Raw genomic sequence first — 22254 nt, 5'->3', positions numbered from 1 at the left:
AAATACTAATGCATGAAAATCCTAACCTCAAAAAAATCACCCGTTAGAAGCAAAATTCTGCATCAAATCGCCATAAAGGTGATTAAGGGGAAACATTTTATTTCTATCTGAAAAAGGTTGTGTGTAAATCCCACGCGCAACTGAAGTGAAACTTCCTCTTCATATTAAATGTATAGGGTGATCCATCTTGACCTTGTTTTTTTTCTTTTCTAATTTTGAATAAAACACTTAAAACAGAACTGGATGTCAGAATCCTTATTATTGCCCAAAAGAAGAATCCCTAACAGAGTGACCGCAGGTTTGTGAAAAATTGTAGCAGAAAAGAGACTTAAAATGTATCAATATGTATCACTTTCTTTTTCATTTAAGTATCAAACCATCAGTATGGAATAAAACCAATAATTTTTATGAAAAACAATTTTCCAAAACAATTTGACATTTATTGCACGAGCAAATTGAAATTATTTCCCGAAAGCGATTTGCGTAATTTCAATTGCAGTTACACCTTGCAATTTTTATTGCCGAAAGCGATTTCTGTAAATCTGCAAAAAGGGCTTTCTGACTGTTTACACGGGAAAGTAGACTTTCGATTTCGCATTTTGACAGCACAATGCGTAGATAAAGAGCAAGCATTGCCACGATTAACCACACCTTTAGTCTGATAAACTATGTTTATCAACAGCTGATTTGTAGCTTTTTTCCATAACAAAAAAATTAATTGTAACGATAAATTGAAGGAATTTTATTTACTTATATGCGTTATGCCTTTCGGCAGCGGGCGGATTCAAAATTGGATGAATATCGTACAGCTAATGGCAGTTTACCAACTACCAGAAAAATTATCAAGCTTCCACCACGATACTTCGGTAACCGGTAAACCGATGCTAAAATAATTTTACACAAACAAAATACATGGGGGGGGATATTTACCGCAAAACTCCAGAGGCAAACACCGATGGCCTACCAACTGTCATTTTGAAGAGCAGTAGGATTGCAAGTTTTTGTGTGTGGGCACTTTGATGCCTTGATATGTGTGTATAAGCATTTGCCGCATGACGCCGCCAGACAACATGCTCTCAATTTCGGTGTTTAAAAACATTTAAATCTTAAAAAAAAACTTGCTGAATAACTTCCTAAAACGTCATCATAAATAGTCCAATAGGAAACAGATTCTTATTTTGATTTAATATTAATATTTCATCAATGTTACCACCAGCACACTTTCTTTCAAGTGAAAATAAGTGTTAAACTGTCAAATTGCCTGCAATAGATGCCAAGCAATAAGCGGTATATTTTGTGACATGGTTATCACGACATTGGTGTTTTCCTGTGGAAACAGGGCCTTACCGAGCACCGAGTTACCGAGTGCCAAGCCCTACATAGATCACAATACATGAAAGGTTCGTTCAGTGAACGACAATGAAGTTTTGGATGTACGTTGCCACAGGTGTACGACATGTTTTGCAATGCATACAAATTTACAAATTTTTTTCTTTTGTATTTGGAAAAGTATAAAAATTGAAAAAAATGTATCTCTCCAAAATTCATCGAAAAATGTATCACTTTTGATCCACTTGGATCAAAACGGTCAAACTAAAATAAGAAAATAAAATAAATAATTTCTTTGTTTTTGTTATTTTATTGCCTTATAACAATTATATTCAACAATGTTTATGAGCTTGAGGCCATTTTTAATGAAATAGCTATCACTTCTACAATTTTTTCAAATTATTGTTGCTTTTCCACAATAAGTTGAGTTAGATAATTTCATTCAAATTTTTGGCGGCAGACAAAACAAACCGTAAATAACGAGCGCTACCGCACCATGATAACAAACTTTTTGTTGCCTGAAATTTAAGCCCATTATGTCGGCAACATTTAGTTTCAGTAAGTTCAGAGTTCAGTAAGTAAGAGGAAAAAATAAGGCTAAAAAAAAACGAAATCAAAACTTTTAGTTAGGGCTAAGAAAAATAGCTAAATCAACAAATCAAACGTTTTTTGTCGCTATTATGACTTCATAACAGTGTGAGCGTTTAAGATAAAATTGATGCATTCTAATAAGGAAGAACTTTTTTTAGTAGCCTCACAAAATCTAGGCAGCCTAAGACAATGTTTTGATTCCACCTCATTGTTCTGTAAACTGTGGCGGTTCGGTGTGATATTTAGCCCCATCGTATGCAATATTTAGTATCCTCCCAATAAGCTTACCAAAGAGAAAGTTGTAGTAGAGTAGTATCAAGTTTTTACCCGTTAAGTACAACTCGAGGGTACCTTTCCTGGCCAAGTTTTCCGCAATGCCATTATCTGCATTATAAATATGGACTGGTACCCAAATGAGTCTGACCGGCGAAATTTCCCTTGCCAAAATCGAGCAGTTTAACAGACATTCGACTGCTTCCTTAATGCTTACTCTGCCTGATGCTGGTGCCCTGCATGAAAGAACCTTCCAACGACACTTCCGTCAAGCTTCTACCCATCCGTGTAGAAATTCACCGGTTTCGTCTCGCAACTACTGATTCGTTCATTTTTAAAGGTTATGTCAGTGTCGAAAGAAGCCTTTCTTCCTCGAAGATAAGTATTATGATGTTTGTCTTTATTTTTCATTCCATACCTGACCTAAAATCGGATTAAAAATTTTAAATTTGCAGTTCAAATTTAAGAAAAAGCTTAAAAAAACGTTAGAAGCCCCAATAAAAAAAGGTAAATCTAGCCGAAAAATAGCCAATATAGCAGCACTGGTTATCATGTCATATCACACCTCTGCATTTTTTTCTTTGAGGTTATGTGAAGTCAGATGTATTCGTTTATAAGCTAGCTATGATTCCCAACTTGGAAGCCAACATTACGCACTAAATTTTCGCAATGCTGGAAAGAGTAATTGAAAATTTAACCTATCTAAGGGACAGCGTACTAGCGGCCAACATTTGAAAAAAAACATTTTTTCAAGTGCTTGTAAAGATTCCGACATCCAGTTCTGTTTTAAGTATTTTACTAAAAATTAAAAACACCTCACCTTATTAAACATATGTGTAACTCTATGTTGCCGTTGTGCGACTGTAAAAACACGCATATCCGCGTGTTCGCATCGGCGGGGGGAAGGTTTATATCTAGGTTAGGACATTATAAGAGTTGCTACCTATTAAACTATTAAATTCAAATAAATCGAATGATTTGCTCCAATATGGGTATCAATCGAAATGGTCTTGAAAGGGAATAAAATCAAATTCAACAAGTTAGAGAATTATATAATTCAATATAGGTAAGAAAATGTAATAAACCTACTTTGTGTTATTTATTTTGAAGATTTTTTTAAGTATGTATTTTAGTCCAATTTCAATAATTTTCATCGGATTGCTTCAATATATAAGTAATGAAGTGGACCGAGATTTGTAGAAATTTATAAATCGGTTACCGAGATACAAATTTGTAGTTATAAGTGGGCGGTGCCCATCATCCTAAATTTTTAGTAATCTATTTTACTGCTAAATGGTTATTTCCAGCATCGATTTTGAGGGAATTGGCTTCAGTTTTCGTGTTTCTGTAAATTACCATTATATGGGAGGTGAACGTGGTTATTACCCGATTTCAAAGAATTTCAACAGATTCGTTAGATAGAGTTTGGTAGGGATTGGTAAAACTTTCATATTATTATTGTTTTGCACCAAAATTGTACTCTCCAAACCAATTTTTAACAATTTGGATACAATATTCACTGAAATATCGTAGATTTATTCAAACTTACATTTATCTAATTTAAAACGCTTGTATACCCTGTAATGCGATCAAGCATACATTGTTGCAACCCTACAAATCACCTTATATGAATTCGCCCAATGTATTATGTTACATCTAAGAATTTTCGATAAAAAGGAACTCTGTTGTATTTGATAGCAGCTAAGTTTAGGAGATAAAATGAAAATAAATTGAGCGGCATTATTTGCGCGTTACTTAAATCGACCAGTCCAGTTTATTTTTCAATAGGGGTATTCTCTGAGTCTTGCAAAGGCCTCGTATGGTGCACATATTGCACGGATTGCACGGTAAAAACGGGTTTTCGTATGGGACAGCTTTGCAAACCGTGCAATCCGTGCACCGTGCAAGGGCTTTGCAAGACTCAGAGAATACCCCTAATATATTTTTCCGGAGGTTTGCTGACTACCAGCGTTGGCCGGCAACAGAGCCGGCGGAGCACCAGGGCTCCGCGGGAAATACTGCAGCAGAGCTGCAGCGCTAAAATTAGTTGAAGGCAGCAGCATAAGCCACAAGCCGGGCGTTGGCCGGCAACAGAACCGGCGCTAGGGCTCCTCAGTTCGCAGTGTGAGTGCGTGGAATGCGGCAGTACAGGTACGCCCGCGTAAAAATCATGATGTGGAAAATTCCACATCGCAACCCAAAACAATGTCTTTAACTGTCCCTTACATAGCACCACTGTAAAGGAAAACAAATATACATTCCGAAATACACAATACAGTTGGGTTCGCTTCCCGGAGATTTCTAGCACAAGGACCAAAAGGTCCTAGAAAACATGACTTTTGCTTCAAATTTATCTAAAAAGTAAAATTCTAGGGGTAAAATAGCTCTAAAGTAGTGCTACTATACCTACGGTGACCATAAATATGGATTCAAAATGAAGGACAATTTTTCAAAAATATGCCTACATATATTTACGTAGTATAAAAATATTAAAAGAGTATTTATGATTCTAAATTCTTAATACATTTTAAACTTTAAAAATGAATCACGTTTTTTTCATCGATATTAATCTTTTTTTACGTGAATATTTATGAAAGTATAGTAAAACATATTATAATTACAATAGCTCACACGAAAAGTGAAAATCTTTAAAAGATTATTTTATAGTCAAATTTTGAGTCGTTCAAAACGAAAACTATCCCCTTTTTTGTTTTTGGTACTTTTCGCAGTTATTTGTCAAAAATCGACGTCATGAATCGACGTAAACGACGAGTTACCAAGTGCCCTTTACAAAAATATATAATTTGTGCAGATTGCGCTCCATAACGTCTACATATCTAATCCGAATTTCATTATCTTTCGCTCAAAATTTACTGTAATGATATATATTCTTTATCGAATTTTTAAAATAATGAAAAAAATAGTCAAACGAAACTGCGTATTTGATTGAAAATCTCACTTTTTTCGACTTTGACGATAAAATGCAAATGGTCGCCTGTAGCACTAATAATTTTCATTGAAGTCGCCACAAGTTATATATTTTGGTAAGAGGCACATCAATACCCTCATGAGATATTGAAGAAAAGCTACGAAAAGTACCAAAAAATACTTTTTTGAAAAAATCCATCCATTGTCCTATAATTTTAAAATAACGAATATAATGCGGGACAAATGCAGGACACTTGGAAAAAATCAGTACATTTTCAGGTTTTTTAGGTTTGAAAAACTACGCAGGACCGACCTTTGAAAAACAGAACAGAACAGAACAGAACAGAACGGATGGTCACCGTAACTATACCTATACTAGTGGCGTTTTTAGATTTTTCTTTAATACATTTTATAAGTAAATAAATGCCATTTGTCTGCCATTTTCTGCGGGTAATCTTTTCTCACTACATTAGCTAAATTTCTAAGCTTTCAATTGAACAAATAATAATAATGAATCTATCCCGGGCATACGACTGATTCCTTAATGTTCCACAAATATTAAAAAAAAAAAAGTTTCTAATTTATATATAACCAGAGTTAGAATATTCTGTTTCCGGTCAACGGATACCGTTCGCTGTGCAAGTAGGAAAAGTGAGAAGGAGTGCGATGTATTATTTGGAATATTCTCTATCGAATGTGCCTAGTTTTTTACGTTTCATGCAAATTTTTTTAAATTGGTTTTTGGCCGCCTAGATCGTTTAAATACCCCTACCCTATGTGCAGTGTAATAAGAAACTGAGGAAGACGTTCTCTGCCTTAGAAAGTCCAGTCGGCGAAGAACTTGGCTTCACTCGGCATATCCAATTGGCGTCTGTTTTCACAGGAATGAATGTCTGGATTGCTATATTGGACTCGGTCAGAATTGCTTAGGCGGTTACAGCCCCAATCAAACAGAAGAAGAAGACTACTGATATGTAAAACATATCGACGGTCCTGTGCAATAACGACGCAATTCACAATTCAAAAAATAAAATCTCTTACCCATGTCCGTAATCCATGTATAATTCATGTATAATCTTTACCTAAGTAAAGAGTCACTGCTAAATATTTTTTTTTTTAATTTTTTAAACGAATTGAAAGTTGAATAAGCAAAAACAAAAGAACATCTGGATTTTCACCTTATTAAATACATCTATCATTGCAAAGAAATGTCAAGTTATGTTGATTTACTTGTATATTTGCGTATAATTGAGTAGATCGCCAAATGATAAAAAACTACCATGTAGACCAGTGGTCGGCGGGCTACAGCTCAGTGAGCGCTCTCTGAGCACATGTGTGTTTCACACGTATACGAAGAGTGGCAGCTGAGCAGTGCATTTAACGCACACAGTATCACTTATTGAATCCTTTGAAAGTGTTAGCATGCCGACCACTGATGTAGACAAACAATGGCGTCCACGGTGTATTTGACAGTTTTACCAATTTTTACCCGCACGTTTTGGTTTTTCTCTCTTTCTCTGAGAGCAATTTTGCTTTATGACAGTTTTACAGGTTTTATCCAGAAAATATGAGGAACGCAACTATTAAGTAACATAAGATTTCACACCGACATCAACACTAAATAAACTTGACAATGAAATAAATTACATTCATATACACCTTTATGTATGCATATATTTACATTAGGGTTGTCCAAAAACAGTAAAGTCGTAATTGTAATGCTCTCAACCCCTAGGATTGTTTTATATCGAAAAAAGAATACCACTATTTTAGTTATTTTGAAATCAAAAAATAATTAGAGGTCGCTCAAAGCGCTCAAAGTTTTCCATGTATTTTTATATGGGAAAAATAAAATTTTTCGTAGAAATGGTATAGAATTCTTGAAAATCAATATTTTTCGATCGGAAAACTATGGTTCCCTTCAGGAGACTTTCACTTATAATACCCTATTGTTTATTTAACCATTACTACTTTAATACTAACGATATTTTATTGGTCGCCCCACTGCATTTTTCGGGGTTTTTGTGGGTTTTTGGCGGAGCTATAAAGTATAGTTGCGTTGAAAAAATGGTTAAATAAATAATTGGGTATTATTATTGGCAATCTTTTGCAGATAAACAGAGTTTTTTGGTAGAAAAATATTAATTTTTAACTATTCCATATATATACCATTTCTACGAAAAGTTGTTTTTTCCCCATATAAAATACATGGAAAACTTTGGGCGCTTTGAGCGACCTCTAAATATTTTTTGATTTCAAAATAAAAAAAATAAAAGTATATTTTTTCGGTATGGAACAACCCTAGGGGGTGAGAGCATAAAAATTCCGACTTTCCTTTTTCACATGCAATACATAACCTGCACTGCACAGATGCTTTCTCGGATTCAGGACAAATAAAGTGAAAATCGAATTTGTTCTCCGGGACTTTGAAATCCTTCAATAATTAACTACCAGGGAGTAGAACTTTCCCCGAAAACTTGGGAGGGAGAAATTCGAACTTCGAAGAAGCTGTTTGACACTTTTTTGAGAGCTCAACTCCGCCATTTAATATAAAAAGTCCTCAGGGAATTTTTATTTATGATAGGAGGAAAGGGAAAAAAGAAAAAACTCCCAGGGAGTTTCTGTTCACAATCGGTCTGATTATCATTTGGATGCTATGTCTGACGGAAAGTAGTTGACACCTAATGCAGGTGCATCCAAGTCTGTATTTCTTTCCTCATTCCAAAAGCATGAATGTGCAAATTTGTCAGTTTTGAGTTATTGGGTTGACTTGATTAACCTTTGGATGTTCTAAGTTATAACAAAACCCAGAATACCATGCTTTCAAACTTGATTTCCCAAAATTTTCATTTTTACACATTCATGTTTCTGGCATATTGGTGACAATATGTATTTAACATGCACTACAAACCATGTATGTATGTACATACATTGCATATGAGCTGCCGTTGTCCTGCCAAATATTTCAGCACAGACAGGGCGTGCGGATGTGATGGCTGGTTCGCCGAACACGCCTAACTTTCAGTATCAAAATAGCCATTGCCCCTAAGAAAAAAGTGAATGTGCGCTTACACATGCTTACATACGTTTTATGTACATTATCGAAGAAATTAAGTTTTATACATACATATGTATGTGTATATTTTTATCAAAGTAAGACAGAAGTTTACGTTAATGAAAAAACATTGTCTATTGAATCGGAGTCACAATGGATTGGAATGATGAAAAATGCGAGGAAGGTCAGCAGCAACAATTCCAGAAGAATTCAAGATATCTATACGACGGTGTGCTCAAGCACACACATACGTACACGCACTTATGTATGTATATACATATACCCTGCAACAAATCCTGGAAAGTTAAACGTACTCCCCACGCGGAGTATACTGCTCTACTGCGCAGCAAAGATTTGTAGTAACGAAAACTTGGTTGAATGGATTGAGTTCAGTTTGAAGGTTTTTCGAGGACTACAGCAATTTAGCGATGAAATAATAATTTAAATTTTACTTTTCCGAGTACCTAATTTCTCTTTGAAAAGGAGTAACACTTTTCCACTAGCATATCACTACACAATTAAACATTTCCACCTTAGTATTTAAAGAAAAATCATAATTTCATTTTTGCTCACAGCGAGTCAGCGGTTGGTACTTTACCGCACTTTCAAACTTGACTATCAAAGTACATCCGATACACTGACGTGTTCTTGCGAACTGACCAATGTTTCAGCCGAAAACATAACTTAAAGCAAAGCTCGAACCGACTACAAACGAGGCAATGACCGACTATACGAGAGACGAGAGCTTAGGAGAACACACAGCGAGCCATATTTTAGTGGACAATTACTTGCTTGGAAAAAAGTTCTCACTCAGGATAACACCTTGAGAATGGTTAGCATCAGCTCTCAACAATTTGGCCGAACGCATGGTATTTGGTCGTACTCTGTCTCTCTCTTTAAGGTTAGTTTACTTTGTTGTCATATGAATTAACGAGCTGCTGTCGCTGAGCATTCGCTTTTTTCCAGCCATACCTACAACTACATAAGCGATTGCTTCAGCATACCCCAATCGGGCATGTCCTCCGCTATTTAGTTGCTGTGGCGTGCTGCACGCACTTCGCCCAAATCAACTTAGGCTTTCATACGTACATATTTCGTTTCTTTAACCTAGCATTTCCAGCCACTTTAGCTGTTGAACTGCTTCTTTTTAGTGCGCTTACGGTACGGAATTGTTTGAATTCCATTTTAAGGATTTGGCTTTCAATTGTAGGACATTTTGACTGCGTTATTCACCTTTGCTAGCCTTTGTGTTCCGTGTATACATATCTATATGTAGCTTTTAAAGGTATTTGTGTACGTGCGTGTATTTGTACGAAATTCTCCCTTTTTGTGTATGCCAATTAGTTTTACAAATTTAATTAATTAATGCAAAAAGAAAAATGTGCATTTTAATTGAATCATTTCGCTTGATGACGTGTCATGCAGAAGCTATATATAATTGCTCAGTCATACAACTTGGTTAGGGCGATCTGAAGCAGTGACTCAATTGAGTTATATACCAAATTATAGTGCAAGCTGCAGTTGCAGTTGACCGTTTTTGTCACAAAAGTAAAACGTGGTAGAAAGGGCGATAGTGAGCAGTGTAATCTATTGAAAAATATTAACCAATTTTCTGTGGAACTGTTTTGAAATATTTTTCGCGAAAGTGAAAAATAAAAATAGCTGAGACCAGTTTCTTTTCTAAAAATACTGACAAATCTAAAGTACCCCGGATGACGGAAAACTCAAAACATTAAAAATTTATTGATTTGATTTTCGAAATGAACGATCCAAATTAGCCGGTATACATATTTATGTATTTTAAAACTTTTAGAATCAGTGGTTGAATTTTTGTAATGAAAGGGTTAAGAAAGCTTTAGTTTAAAAGCGTTATACTTATCTTTGTCTCTAGCAATACGTTGTCTATTACGAAGTCCTTTAAATAAATTTTGCGCTAATACTGAATTATCTTCTTGAATATAACGTTGTATTTTTTACATAAGTTTAAATACTTAATATGCCCAAGTATTTCTTTAATGCATTCACCCGCATTTCGGGGGTTATTACTAGTTACCGTAATTTTCATCAACTGGCCGACTTTCGCACTCATGGGATCTGAATGAATTTTGCATAGTTTGATGTTTAAGGAAATATTATGGCAATGTGGTTCCTACAATCAAGTTCTCCTTTTAGTATAACTTAGGTTTCCTGGCTAACGTTTTCCAGGGAGTAAGGTTGTAATACCAATAATTTTCAGTGTTTTCTTTTACCACACGTAAAGGGATACTGATTATTGTTTCAGTTAATTTTCTTAGTTTTATTTTTAGTTATGTTTTGTTTGCCCTAAAACAGGGGAGATATATCAAGCCAATTACCGTGTGCTGTCCTCGCAACAGCTCCATAGTATTTGTTGATTTGCAACGTAGCTTCTCGACGCTACACTAGTACGCCCCTACATACCCACATTCACAACAAACCATCATACATATCTACAATACATACAATCATACGCAACATCTCCACTATACACACGCAAACGCTAGCTCAGCCAGCACCAGCTTCCTTAGGGAAGCACGGAGCGCATCGGGATGGCTTAGACCGTGTAACCTCGAGCGCCCTGGCTCTTCCTAAAGGAAAGGCCGAGAGATTTAGGGGGCATGTGAAAGGGGAATTACCCCTCGCTCAGACCCCAAACCCATCATTTTATAAAAAAAAAAAACGGTCTCAGTGGACAGGAGGCAAACTCTCCTGCCCACTTAGATTACCGCGTGGCGAACGCGCATTGTGCGGCGGATAAAACCGCCACGATTGAATACATACCGACTCGCTTCCATAGGTAAGCACTGGACGCATCGGGGCGGCTTAGGTTATGTAAGCTCGAGCGCCCCTGGCTCTGCACATGGGAATACAGACGGGCCAGCTTCTGTAGGTAGGCACGGATCGTATCGGGGCGGCTTAGGCCATGAAACCTCGAGACCCCTGGCTCTTCCTACGGGAGAGATTGGCAATTTGTGGAGACGTATTGACGACCACTAGCTGCGCCCCTGGGCCAAAGCCACAACCGAAAACCGGTACCAACTACGGAGCATGTACTGGCTGTTAAAACTTCAATCTCCTCTCTCTATAGACAACAAAGTTATCTTATACAAATCTGCTATAAAACCAGGATGAAATAAAAAAGATTGCCACAAAATAAGCGGATTTCACTGTATTTTTCATTAAAAAGAAAACAACTCATAACATAATTATTACTTCAAAGAATAAAAAATAACACTCGAAAAATTAAAACAAACACAGTGCTGGTTCACTAAAGAACTGAGAAATTTGAAAACAAGAAAGTCGCGTTATTTTAGATTATACAAAAAAAAATCAATTTTATGATTTCGTAAACTCCAAGCGTAATGAACGTGAATGATAATAAAATAATTTCTATCATTTTCGCTCAGTTTTTTTAATCCAATTATTCCATTAACTCACATGCTAAAATTGACTATCCTTTTAAACTAAGTCCAATTAACTCAATAAATATCCCAGTAATGACTCCCAATGATGTAGTAGTTTATCCGAAATCCTTAAAGCAGTCCTTTATTTATGGTCCTGACCATATCCCTACTTGTTTTCTTAAAAATTGTGCTGATTATTTCTATGAGCCGTTAACATCCTTATTCAATTTGTCCCTTAAAGAGGGCGTTTTTCCAACTGTATGGAAGGAACCGTTCATAAGCCCGTTACATAAAAGCGGTAGCAAATCTTTAGTGGAGACTTACCGGGTCATAGATAAGCTTTCTGCAATTCCTACATTGTTAGAAGCAATTATAACAAATCAGTTGACGCATTATATCTATTTATTCTAGCATTTCATACAGTCAACGTGGATTTTTCAAGGACAAATCAACTTCTACAAATTTACTTGAGTTAACATCTTATATCTCAAAAGCATTTAGCGAAAACAAAAATGTTGATGTTATATACATATAATGACTTCAGTAAAACATCTGACAAAGTGTGCCACTCGTTGTTCATCTATAAACTTGATCGTCTTGGTCTTCCACCTAATATTCTACGTTGGATCTTTTCATACCTCTATGATAGATCGCAAAGGGTAATGTTTAAAAATACTGTCATTGACGTTACTTCAGGAGTCCCTCAAGGTAGCCACCTAGGCTCGGTTCTGTTCTGGCTTTTTATACACGACATTTCTACAGATATAAAATTTTCCAAAAATTTTAATGTACAGTAAACCAAAAAAAAGTTGTACATTGAAGGTACTCATGTTCAAAGTTTAATATGTTTGCCGTTAGCTAACCTATTTAGGTAAAACTAAAAATAATTAAAACACATAATTCGGCTTTATGCAAACTAAAAAGATGTATATCAAATACCCACGCTTAGTTCGAAACCTTAAACAACGCAAAGAAACTCCATTTTTCGAAACCAAAACAAAAAAACTTGTACACTAAGTTCAAAATGATTAACAGGCTAAAAAGCACTTTTAAGATCCCTGTCTCCTAATTTGACGCCCGCGTAATTTTTATTCCATGCAAGCCCACTACTGTTCAGTACATAGTAACAAAATATATGTAAAAAGCAAGGAAATTTGGAAAGATCAGAAGGAAGTGGCAGACCAAAGTAAATATATACGTCACAGGCAGAGAGAAGGATTGTTCGATATATCAAGGAACAATCTGCAGTAGCTATTGATGCTGAGATTGTTGCTGTCCTACGACAGACTGTGTGATAAATTATCTGCCTTCATTGGATTTTTGAGGATACACAACGCGTAACAAACCAGTCTTATCAAAAAAAAAACAAAAATTTATCAAGCACCTGCAATATGCGAAGGAATATGATTACCAATTTCCCAATTTGATGTGCTTGGATCTGATGGGGTGGTCGTTTGTTTTGCGTAAAGAAGGTGGGGCATTAAATAATAACAATTTAAACAAAACGATAAAACATGCCATGGCCAGAGTCATGGTTTGAAGAGCGATGGGCACAAACAGCATCGGAAATTTAATTTTCGGTGAAAGCACCATGACTAAAGGTGACTACTTGAAAAATTTAAAAGAATGCCTAGCACAATCAGTTGCCAAATTAAATATATATCTTCTACAATTTTTGCCTTGTACTGGACAATTATCCAAAATATTCGTCGGCAATAGTAAGGAAAAGTCTCGTATGGGAGAATATACCCCAAAATATTACCCAGGACTTAGTTCACTCTATAAATAGAAGGCTTAGAGACATGCCAGATGCCGAGGGTTGCTAAACTTAATACCAATTTGTATTAAATAGTTAACTTTTTAACCAGTTAACCAATTTGAACTTAATGTAAAAGTTTTTTTTTGGTTTCGAAAAATGGAGTTTCTTTGCATTGTTTAAGTTTCAGAGCGAAGCGTGGGTATTTGAGATAAATCTTTGTTGTTGGCATAAAACCGAAGTATATGTGTTAGAACTATTTTTAGGTTTAAATAAATAGCTTAGTTAAGAGATATTCAACTTTGAAGATGAGTACCTTCAATGTACGACTTTTTTTTTATTCACTGTATGCAGATGATGTAAAAGTTTATAAATCGCACGTTTCAATTAAAGAAAAGTCTTCGCTACAATCAGACTTAAATAGCATGGCCTACTAGTGTAAAGCATAAGACGTATGCCTCTAAATCTGAAGAAATGAAAAGCAATGTGCTTCTCGCAAATAGCTGATCAGCCTGTTTCTTATACAATAGGTAACCATAATCTGGAACAAGTAGACAATTTTATGGACCTTGGTATCACAATGGATCATAAGCTTAATTTTAATCTTCATATTAATGTGATAGTCAATAAGGCTAAAGGTATACTTGCATTTGTGAAACGATGGTGAAAAGAGTTTTGTGACCCTTATATCACTAAAAACCTGTTTACATCTTTAGTTAGACCGATTCTGGAATACGATTCGCTGGTTGGGAATCCAAGGTATCAAATGTACTCAGACAAGATAGAATCAATTCAATATAATCTTCCGCCTTATACGAGCCGATTAAAATTTATTAATCTTCCTATACTTGTCAGTTGCAGGAAAATGCTTGGTACAATTTGTGTGGTCAAATTACTGACAGACTCAATTTCAAGTCCGCTTCTTCTGAGTGAAGTTAGCCATAATGTTCCCTCCTGTGTATCAGGACAATTTTGTCCGCTATTTTTGAAAACTTATTTTGAATTACACGATTAATTCGCATTCCAGCACATTTGATATATCTGATTCGCTTTTCAGCATTAAGAAAGCGATACTATCCTCTCTCAATAAATGATTGACTAACATATGTAAATACATAATAGTCAGCTGATGAATTTGGTTCTGGAGCTGAATGGTTTTAGATATCGACTGACTGCTTTTGTTATACTACCTCCGGTTAAAAAATTAACTTCAAATCGAAGTATTTAACAATTTAAATGAATTATTACGATATGGATGTCGACCGAGTCATTGTATCCCAGTAATGGTGGTTCTTATGAACAAAGGTGTCTTGAGGGCTTTAAGAGATAATTGCATTATCTACACGTTTGTATAACCTATTTTTATGATAAACTTTCCTGTTTTGCTGAAAAATGGTAACAATCAATTTATGTGACATTTGATCTTGAATAATTTTTTTACAGATCTGGGATCGATGAGGCCTTTCAAATGTCATTTACTGTGGTGCTCGTAACATTCGTAAAAATTTTCAGCTTTATGCGAATTATTGCAACCTTGAAAATCTAACTTGACCGGGCTACTAGGAAACAATTTTAAAAATATGGTTTAAATAGAGTAGCAATAAAAAATATTAGTTACACGTATTAAAATATACTTCAATTAGGTTGGCAAAAAAAATTTATTGAAAAATACCCATCTCAAAAGATATTCCCAAATATGTTAGAAACTCCGTTTGAGCTACAAGTTGGTAAAGTTTCTGTGTACCGCAGATTTTGTGTTGTGTTTTGCAGAAGTAGATATTATAAGTACAATATACTTATTTAGTATTTATTTATGTACATATTCTAAAACTAGCGGCTTAGCTACAAGTCGAACCTTTTGTTGTAATAAAATGTCACATTTTCTGCAATTTGCTGAACGAAAATATTTATTTATGCACACAAAGAAGCTCAAGTTTATTTTATTAATAGGTTGCTTGAATAAGCATGCAAACGATTTTGTGTTTGAGTGTGTGTGTCGAATGTGAAAATAGAGCGAAAGTCATTAACAAGAAAAATTAAAATTTATTGGAATTGTCGTTGACGCGACTCATGCCCATTGAATACAAGCATACACATATAAACATTAGAGTGCGTCCAATTTTTCCATGCGGCAGAATTATTACATACCGAAAATTCAACTAAAGTAATCTCAGACTGAAATCTTACGATAGGATTGGAAAAAGTAGTTCTTATTTATGATTGGTATAGCCAGGGGGTCCTATATATATGTAAGTAATCTCCTAAGTACACTAAAATTTCAATATAATTGTACTAAATTTATTAATGATCTCTTTTACTATAGATTATTTTGACCTGCCCTAATGCACTTTGTTTATAAGTACTTTTTCGATGCTACCTAAAAATCTAAATTCGAAGTGCCATCATGGCCAAGGCATCATAGTCTTGAGAAAAACGTAAATACGGAGACAAAATGGTAAAAATTAACATTAAATTAAGACATGTACATATATTTATGTACATACTTACATATGTATGTATTTTTGTAATATTGTCTATTTTTACGCAACAGTATTCCTACAAGACCAAGTCTCATTATCAAGTTCAGAAGGCTTTCAACAAACGAAAAGAACAAACATTTGACCCGCTCGTCAGTCGTCTCCGTAGCCCTTACGCATCAATTTCAGCATAATGATTTGTGTTTTAGCTGACCTTAGCCAAACGAATTTGCCGCAGCATAACAAGATGAAAAAGTAAACAATGGGCTTGTTAGGCAGGAACTGGGTAAAAATATGTGCTTGTAAATGCTTATGTGTGTGTATCTAGTACATCTTTACATTCGTGAATGCGTAAATGAATGACATAAATTATTGAATTTTAAATTGGTACTGAAATAAACATGTTTGCGTTACTAGGGATGTTAATTTTTTCGATTTTTGCGATTCCGGGATTTTCGGGATGTCGTTGGTTCAATAGCGGGATTCCGGGATCAGGCCCGGGATTTAGATATTTATTATTTTTCAATGGCTTAACATGAAAAAGTTGCATCAATATGGTTTGAGAAGCTCTCCTACCATATAATGAATAATGAGTAAATGGGTTTGGAACGTACTTTTTTATTTAAAGTGAAAACTATTTCATAAGTAACAAAACGACAGACAGTAATTAAATTTATATGCATTTAATAATACTTTAGTGTGTACATATCCGATAAAGTAATTTAAGGTATGTCGAAAAAAGCTCGATGCAAAAAAAAATAAGTCAAAAAATTTATTTTCTGGTTGAAAGAAGTTCATAATTCTAGTGGCAGAAATAAAAGAAGCGCCTTTATTCGACCAGTATTGTCTATATTCCTTTTGTTTATCCAAAATTTGCATTTTTTTATAAAAGTCTACTTCATATTTCACATAATTAACTGCATATGTATAAATGGGCATTTCTCTGACGTCATGATTTTTTAAAACGACTTTATAGAGCTCTTACCGCCAAAATAACGTAAGGGAGATTTTTTTCAAAATTTTCATTTTGATGCAGAAATATTCCTAGAGCATTAAGATGCATTTCTGCATCAAAACGAAAATTAAAAAAAAAAATGTTGCTTACGTTATTTTGGCGATTAGAGCTCGTTATAATTTCAAAGATATGGTTAATTCCAAAATTTATTTAAAAAAATTCAGTGCAATGTAAAACAAAAGTATGCGTACCAAATGAAATAATTTTTTTGGGTTCACAAGGATGAATAGGAATTGAAAATGCCCCTTTTATCTATTTTATTTTTTTAAGGTAATAAAGTTAGTCCTTAACATATAATTTTTTCAAAAATAAGAATTGAAAAATCTCAAGGATATTCAAAGATAAAATTATACGGACCAAAAAATGTAATGTGTTTTAACTCTACAGAATCTTCTCTTTCATTTGATACCCATACTGGTTTCTTAAGTATATGGCGCTGAAATTTTTAAATCATTTTTTGAATTCTAGGCAAATAATCCCGGGATTTTCGGGACTTAGAAATGACCGGGATTCCGGGCAAATTTTTTTAGTTTCACTTTTATTTCAACATGTTTTGATTAAAAGAAAAATACTGATAAAAATATAATTTTTCATAAAAAACAGGGTTGAAATCTTTAAATTCCTGCCCGTATTTTGTTTATAAGTCAAATATGAGTGGCATTGTGCTACTATGATAGCACGGCCGGGTAATCATAGCCAACTTATGTACAGTAGTTAAAAAAATGATAGCCGCACCAAATTTTGACAAGTTTTAAAATATTATTTTTGTTGCTACATAATTTCGGTTAGTTTTTTATAGTTCGTTCTTTACCAACATCCGTATAAATACAAGTTTAAAGGCAGTGTCACACGATTGGGTATTTGCCAAAATTTGGTGTAAATCGTATCCCAATCGTTTGAGCACCCAAAACATTTTTCACTATCCCAATCATGAAAATTAATTTATTTAAATTTTTCAATAGAACATCGCGGTATTGTACCAATCTTTTGACTAAAAGGTGTGCTATTCAAATGACTTATCGTCGTTTAAAGTACAAAACCGCGTATCAACATAATGCAAAACCGCGTATGTGAGGTAGCATACATTATTTTGTAGAGAGTAAAAACACTCATATTTCAAAATGTTTCTCTCTTTTATAAAACAATCGCATTTTTGGCTGGTATATTTCAGGACGAATGGATAAGGCTTGAGCAAAGAGCTTCGGTGAGCAAATCCAATTTTTGGCAAAAAATGTCAGTTACGCGGTTTTGTAGAACGATGATACGCGTTTTTGTACTTTAAACGACGTTGTGATTATTGCCCTGTTTTCAGACAATTACGAAACTCGACATTAAATTTCTTAACGCAAATAACTAGAACCGTTTCTGAACAGATTCTTATTTTAAACAATGAATTAGGTTGCTTAAGTTTAATTTTGCATACTACAAACAGCTCCATCAGAACGTATGAGTTGAAGCGATTTCCTCATAAAGAAATCATTCTATCTCGAATTCGAAAAACTAAAAAGTTCTTATTTAAATTCTGTGTTAAAAGTTGCTTTGAAGCGTAAGATTGTTCGGCAGGGCGTATGAGTAACACATTGTCTTGTGGAAAGACGAGGGAGCGTATGCGTTAAGCGAGAAAAAGGCTTTCAGCAATAGACATATATAGTTATAGGTAGTGTAAGTACATATGTGCATATTATATATTAAGGACAGTTCAAAGGTATACCAGCATTATATTACCCACATGTATTGACAGTCACAACTATATGAATGAACATATGTACATATGCATGCATGTATACTCGTATATACATACATATCTACATATAGGTAGATATGTAGAAGCTGACAACAAATGTTCAATTATTAAATTCATGGATAGTTATCTGCATCATAACTTTGCTATAATTTTTTTCTGTCATATTGTTATTACATATACATATATATGCATATATACTTATGTATGTATGTATGTATGCATGTATTCATATTTTCATTGCTCCCAAAGGAGGTCGGTTTCATTCACTTTTGCTCTTTTTTCACTTTGTTCATTTACCAACAACAATGTATTTTATTTGATGTAATCTTTCTTATTTACTCTTTCGTTAGAGTCGTGCATGGTCTTCTCTTCTTTTCATTTTCTATTTCGTTTAATGTTTGATATTTGAAATCTCGTTTTTTTTTTGCTCTGCTCTGGCTATTGTCTCGAAGGGTAGGAAAATTATCAATTTGCTGTTATTGATTGATCTCGCGTTCGCTTTTTATTTATTTGTAGATTTTCATAGAAAAAGAAGTGGAATAGACGTCTGCATAGCAATTTTAATTTTGATTTGCAAATCTAAAAAGAGGTACACTCTCCAAAAAAAATGTTTAATTTTTAAACTTGTGAGCACACATATATTTTATATATCATTTTCTTCTCAATCTCTTAATAAATCGATTAATATAAGTGCAATTCATTTTCATCGAGTGCTTCAAAAGTTAGACGAGGAATAAACATGAAATAGAAAACAAGTTGCTCAAGTTGTAAATTTTGAGCAAATATTTTGAAAGTTGAACTCACTTAATGAGGATGTTCTAAATTCAATTGCATCCGCCGTTTTACCAGATTGGCTCCGGTTTTCGAGATAACGATACTTGAAAATTTGATTAAATTTTAACTATTTTATAAATAACTCCCTCAGTTTTGAAGTTATTTTATAAAATTTTGCACATAACGGTTTTTTAATATTACCTCAATTATTCCTTAAAATTATCGAAATGGGTGCAGGATCGCAGAATATTTTATCTTTAAAAGTTGGTTTATTCTGAAAGCACATCTATTGCTAAGGTATCCGTAATTGTTTGTAGAATACAATATATACCTAAAAAGTTCTTAAAACTGAATGCTTCAAAAACTACACGCGATAAACCGAAAATTTTAAAAATTGTGAAATGTGGAGTTACAGACTTTGAGTTACTTGTCATTGCGTTATTTTTTAATGCGCACTTTTCTTACCTACTACATACGAAGTGTACACATAAGTGCTAAATACCCATTAAATTTCAAATCAGGATATGGTGGGCTTCAAAAGTTATGACATAATTAATTTTGCCCCTCTTAAATGTTACATAAAAAATTCACTTGTTTTCATTAGTTTTTTCATTAATTTAAACACCTATAATTCAAAAGTTATGAAGAAAATTTATCCAAAAATTTTTTTTTTTAGGCTTCAGGTATACGTCAATGAATTATATCCAAAAGAAAGCAACTGGATATAGTTTCCAACAGTGAAAATAAAGCTAAATAACACCAAGGTTACCTGAACTTTAGATTTGCCCATATGCAGAACTAGCTAGGTAACTTGTATATTTATATATATTTTTACTTTACAACTTTTTGTCTGGGTCACTGAATCCCTTCTTTTTTACATTAAAACTGGTAATTTTTCAAATAACACAGTTTTTTTTAAGTAAGTATGTAAGTATGTGCATATGTGAGTGGTTTTAAATGAATTAAATGGCTGTTTGGACGCATTGCTGTTCGCTCTTGATTCCTTTAAAATGTGCTGCTACTTACAGAAATTCATACATGCAAATAAACCAAAATAAAGAACTGATTTAAAAAGATTCTAGTTTAAAAAATTTTAGAAATGTGCACAGTGATAGAAAAAGAAAGGAAATATTCTACACTCTTACGAGCATATGTACTAATGTGTGTATGTACATACGTTTTTTTTATAGATTTGCTAATGTCGCCCTTTCGTTGTCAGACAGAAAACTTGCTTTTTGTCGTTTTCACTGCCAATATTTGCGCATGTATGTATATATGTTTGTAGTTAACTAGGCCTTCACGCTTTTCCTTCATTTAATGCGTTAATTTTCCATTTACTTTCACTTTTTTTTGCAAATTTATTTGCTCACTTTATTTTCTTTTAAAAACTCCACCCAATCTTTATTTTGAATTTAAGTTTATAACCATGCATTAGTATGTTAGTATACTTTTTCACCCAATTTTTTCACTGCCCTTAGTATATACTATATTATTTTTTCACTGTAACATACTTTTTTATTTTCTTCGGGCTGTCACTTTTTATTTGCATTGCATTCTGTAGCCGATTTTCTAGGCAAACCCATTTTTCACATATTTCTTCTACTCAAAAAATATATATTTTCATATTTTTTTCTTTTTGGATTATCTTTGCCTGACTTTTCCCTGATTTAGGGAGCACCTCAACACTTTCGTTCGTAGCTGAGCTCTACCGACGTCCGATTGCAGCTGTGGCCGTTGCTCCACTAAACGCTGGGTCGCCGTCAGTTTTCCATCACGCACTTCGGCCGCGTACGCCGAATACAATAGACGAATGTGCGAAAGCAAGAACAAATGGCAAACTGGCTCTCTGGGCTAACCTTCGCATACATCCAATTTTCCAACTCGTTTTGGCCGCCTTAGCATTTCTTTCCGCTCACTGATGTTGGAAAATCGCATGTCTAACAGACTAGTAAATCTTCCCGTTTCTCTTACTCTCATTTTCACTATACCATCGCCTATTATGTTTTCTCTCTGTGCGTGTACTCGCGTCTTCTCTTCACAGAAGCTTTGCCATTTTTCGGCTTTTCATTCTCACAACCATTTGTTGTTATGGCTGTTTTGGTTGTAATTATTTTCGGTTTTGCTTATTTTTCCATTTCGTTTCATTTGCGTTTATTTTTTTAATTTTCGCATTTCTTCTGTTTTTCCTGATTTTGTTGTGATAGCGAGTCTGGAAAGCGTGGCACATACGTATGTACATAATGTCCGAATGTTTTTATTTTCCATAATTTTTACGCTGTTTATCCACCTGGTCCGCTCGTTTGTAGATAAATATGTATGTGTGTGTATGTCGTATTAATTTCTCTTTTTCCCAGCCAGCAAATAAACGTAAATTTTGCCGACAGTGCAGTTTAGTTCAATTTTCGTATCCGGAAAACGTTCGAGAAAGATGTGCCGCTATTTGTTAGCTTCCAGAAGGTGCCGGGTTCGAGTTTCGTCAGGCGCCCTAAGTTTATTTAATTTAATTTTAGCCATGAAAAAGTATCTGTGAAGTGCAGAAGGAAAGCGTATTGAACGAAAAATTCAGTCAGACAAATTTCAGAAAAAAACAGCCGAAAACGTATCCTTTTCACCACAATTTTCGGTACTTTTCTGTACATAGGTCTCTGCCGCACACTTTCGTGGGAAATGGAATCGGTAAACGGACAAAAATATGGTTTTCACCCACTTTTTCCCGTTTTCGGATTTTTTGCTGGCTGGGTTGCTATCAAGTCAGCGTTGTAGTATTGCAGCCGTGGGTAAGGCATCAGTAACAGTGGACCACGCGCAGTACTGCTTAGCTTGTTATAAGTATTTCAGACTTAAGTTCACGGAGAAATGGTCATAAAGTGTGCTGAATAAGTGAAATAAA

General features: G+C 34.4%; 1 protein-coding gene across 11 annotated transcripts in view; it reads right to left on the bottom strand.

The window, feature by feature from the left end:
* The window catches only part of LOC118746094 (potassium voltage-gated channel protein Shab), a 373750-nt gene extending 352660 nt beyond the window's left edge, over nucleotides 1-21090 (bottom strand). For 8 of the 11 annotated variants that reach the window (XM_036479856.1, XM_036479862.1, XM_036479863.1 and 5 more), the window contains exon 1: nucleotides 8641-8813. The gene's annotated coding sequence lies outside the window, so the exon portion shown is untranslated. Of the gene's footprint in view, nucleotides 1-2247; nucleotides 2611-8640; nucleotides 8814-20541 lie in introns of those variants that run through there. The other 3 variants (XM_036479860.1, XM_036479857.1, XM_036479861.1) reach the window with 3 other exon arrangements.
* Nucleotides 21091-22254: the final 1164 nt, after the last annotated feature.

This window comes from Rhagoletis pomonella, unplaced genomic scaffold (assembly GCF_013731165.1).
Source record: "Rhagoletis pomonella isolate Grant_MI unplaced genomic scaffold, Rhpom_1.0 Rhpom_scaffold_00010, whole genome shotgun sequence".
Lineage (NCBI taxonomy): Eukaryota > Metazoa > Arthropoda > Insecta > Diptera > Tephritidae > Rhagoletis > Rhagoletis pomonella.
Note: the sequence above shows the minus strand (reverse complement) of the source record. Positions and strands in the feature narration are given on the sequence as shown.